Below are 4,098 nucleotides of genomic sequence, written 5' to 3' on the forward strand. Positions count from 1 at the left end.
GGGTGTTAGCTCTTCTCTAAATGTTTGATGGAATTCACCTGTGAAGCCATCTGGTCCTGGACTTTTGTTTGTTGGAAGATTTTTAATCAGAGTTTCAATTTCATTACTTGTGATAGGTCTGTCCATATTTTCTATTTCTTCCTGGTTCAGTCTTGGAAGGTTATACCTTTCTAAGAATTTTTCCATTTCTTCCAGGTTGTCCATTTTTTTGGCATAGGGTTGCTTGTAGTAGTCTCTTAGGATGCTTTGTATTTCTGCAGTGTCCATTGTAACTTCTCCTTTTTCATTTCTAATTTTATTGATTTGAGTCCTCTCCCTCTTTTTCTTGATGAGTCTGGCTAAAGGTTTATCAATTTTGTTTATCTTCTCAAAGAACCAGCTTTTAGTTTTATTGATCTTTGCTATTGTTTTCTTTGTTTCTATTTCATTTATTTCTGCTCAGATCTTTATGATTTCTTTCCTTCTACTAACTTTGGGTTTTGTTTGTTCTTCTTTCTCTAGTTCCTTTAGGTGTAAGGTTAGATTGTTTATTAGAGATTTTTCTTGTTTCTTAGGTAGGCTTGTATTGCTATAAACTTCCCTCTTAGAACTGCTTTTGCTACATCCCATAGGTGTTGGATCATCGTGTTTTCATTGTAATTTGTCTCTAGGTATTTTTTGATTTCCTCTTTGATTTCTTCAGTGATCTCTTGGTTATTTAGTAACGTATTGTTTAGCCTCCATGTGTTAGTGGTTTTATGTTTTTTTTCCCCTGTAATTGATTTCTAATCTCATAGCGTTGTGGTCGGAAAAGATGCTTGATATGATTTCAATTTTCTTAAATTTACTGAGGCTTGATTTGTGACCCAAGATGTGATCTATCCTGGAGAATGTTCTGTGTGCACTTGAGAAGAAAGTGTAATCTGCTCTTTTTGGATGGAATGTCCTATAAATATCAATTAAATCTATCTGGTCTATTGTGTCATTTAAAGCTGTTTTTCCTTATTAATTTTCTGTTTGGATGATCTGTCCATTGGTGTAAGTGAGGTGTTAAAGTCCCCCACTATTATTGTGTTACTGTCAATTTCCTCTTTTATAGCTGTTAGCAGTTGCCTTATGTATTGAGGTGCTCCTATGTTGGGTGCATATATATTTATAATTGTTATATCTTCTTGGATTGATCCCTTGATCATTATGTAGTGTCCTTCCTTGTCTCTTGTAACATTCTTTTCTTTTAAATCTATTTTATCTGATATGAATATTGCTACTCCAGGTTTCTTTTGATTTCCATTTGCGTGGAATATCTTTTTCCATCACCTCACTTCCAGTCTGTATGTGTCCCTAGGTCTGAAGTGGGTCTCTTGTAGACAGCATATATATGGGTCTTGTTTTTGTATCCATTCAGCGAGCCTGTGTCTTTTTATTGGAGTATTTAATCCATTCACGTTTAAGGTAATTATCAATATGTATGTTCCTAGTACCATTTTCTTAATTGTTATGGGTTTGTTTTTGTAGGTCCTTTTCTTCTCTTGTGTTTCCCACTTAGAGAAGTTCCTTTAGCATTTGTTGTAGAGCTGGTTTGGTGGTGCCGAATTCTCTTAGCTTTTTTTCTTTTTTTTTGCGGTACGTGGGCCTCTCACTGTTGTGGCCTCTCCCATTGCTGAGCACAGGCTCCGGATGCTCAGGCTCAGCGGCCATGGCTCACAGGCCCAGCTGCTCCGCGGCATGTGGGATCTTCCCAGACTGGGGCACGAACCCGTGTCCCCTGCATTGGCAGGCAGACTCTCAACCACTGAGCCACCAGGGAAGCCCTCTTAGCTTTTGCTTGTCTGTAAATCTTTTGATTTCTCCATCGAAACTGAATGAGATCCTTGCCAGGTAGAGAAATCTTGGTTGTAGGTTCTGCCCTTTCATCACTTTAAATATATTTTGTCACTCCCTTCTGGCTTGTAGAGTTTCTGCTGAGAAATCAGCTGTTAACCTTATGGGAGTTCCCTTGTATATTATTTGTCATTTTTCCCTGTTGCTTTCAATAATTTTTCTTTGTCTTTAATTTTGTCAATTTGATTACTATTTGTATTGGCATGTTTCTCCTTGGGTTTATCCTGCCTGGGACTCTCTGTGCTTCCTGGACTTGGGTGGCTATTTCCTTTCCCATGTTAGGGAAGTTTTCGACTATAATCTCTTCAAATATTTTCTCGGGTTCCTTCTCTCTCTCTTCTCCTTCTGCGACCCCTATAATGCGAATGTTGGTGCATTGAATGTTGTCCCAGAGGTCTCTTAGGCTGTCTTCATTTATTTTCATTCTTTTTTCTTTATTCTGTTCCACGGCAGTGAATTCCACCATTCTGTCTTCTAGGTCACTTATCTGTCTTCTGCCTCGGTTATTCCGCTATTGATTTCTTCTAGTGTATTTTTCATTTCAATTATTGTATTGTTCATCTCTGTTTGTTTGTTCTTTAATTCTTCTAGGCCTTTGTTAAACATTTCTTGCATCTTCTTTTTTTGTTGTTGTTGTTAATTAATTAATTAATTATGTTTGGCTGTGTTGGGTCTTCGTTTCTGTGCAAGGGCTTTCTCTAGTTGCGGCAAACGGGGGCCACTCTTCATCGCGGTGCGCAGGCCTCTCACTATCGCGGCTTCTCTTGTTGCAGAGCACAGGCTCCAGACGCGCAGGCTCAGTAGTTGTGGCTCTCGGGCCCAGTTGCTCCGCAGCATGTGGGATCCTTCCAGACCAGGGCTCGAACCCGTGTCCCCTGCATTGGCAGGCAGATTCTCAACCATGCACCACCAGGGAAGCCCTCTTGCATCTTCTTGATCTTTGCCTCCATTCTTTTACTGAGGTCCTGGATCATCTTCACTATCATTATTCTGAATTCTTTTTCTGGAAGGTTGCCTATCTCCACTTCATTTAGTTGGTTTTCTGAGGTTTTATCTTGTTCCTTCATCTGGTACAAAGTCCTCTGCCTTTTCATTTTGTCTATATTTCTGTGAATGTGGTTTTCCTTCCACAGGTTCCAGAATTGTAGTTCTTCTTGCTTCTGCTGTCTGGGCCTGAGTTTTTTTACCTGTAAGATGGAGATAATAATACCACCTGACAGAGGTGTTAGGAGAAGTAAATAAAACAGTGGATATGAAGGTTGTTTGTCAACTGCAATGTACTAGAGGAACATACATTTCTTTATTATATTATAACAAAATGTATATAATCATAATGTAATAGGACGAAACAGGTCTTTACTTCAACATGTTCAGAAAAACATACAAGAATTACTTAAATCCCCATTACCCTTATGCTTAGGAAAAGTGGCATAGGAAATCCAATCATTTAGAACAGGTAGGCTGTAGGAAATGAAAAAAGTAAGGACAATATGGAGATTATATTCTACGTAATGAAATATATCCTATCATAGTGAATAAAAACTTGAAAGGTGTCTTGGATTCAGCTTCCATTTTTGAAACACCTGCTCTGTCCTAGACTTGTTTTTTGTTTGTTTGTTTTTGTTTGTTTGTTTGTTTTGCGGTACGCGGGCCTCTCGCTGTCGTGGCCTCTCCTGTTGCGGAGCACAGGCTCCGGACGCACAGACTCAGCGGCCATGGCTCACGAGCCCAGCCGCTCTGCGGCATGTGGGATCTTCCCGGACCAAGGCACGAACCCGCGTCCACTGCATCGGCAGGCGGACCCCCAACCACTGCGCCACCAGGGAAGCCCCTAGACTTGTTTTTAAAGCTCTAGTTTATTAAGCTCTTGCAGAGCCATGTGCTAAACAGTTACCATGACTACCTCCTTTGATCCAGATAACCCTATTAACCCTTTACAAATTGGGAAACTGAGGCTCAGCAAGGGGACACAGGACTGTTCAATTATCTCATTTGGGACTTCCCTGGTGGGCCAGTGGGTCAGATTTTGCACTCCCAATGCAGGGAGCCTGGGTTCAATCCCTGGTCAGGGAACTAAATCCCGCATGCATGCCACAACTGAGTCTGCATGCCACAGCTAAGAAGCCCACATGCCACAAGGAAGATCCCGCGTGCGGCAACTAAGACACGGCGCAGCCTAAATAAATAAAATAAATATATATTTTTTTAAATCGCAAAAAAAAAAATCTCACTTGGCCT

Source organism: Phocoena phocoena, chromosome 1 (genome assembly GCF_963924675.1).
Source record: "Phocoena phocoena chromosome 1, mPhoPho1.1, whole genome shotgun sequence".
Lineage (NCBI taxonomy): Eukaryota > Metazoa > Chordata > Mammalia > Artiodactyla > Phocoenidae > Phocoena > Phocoena phocoena.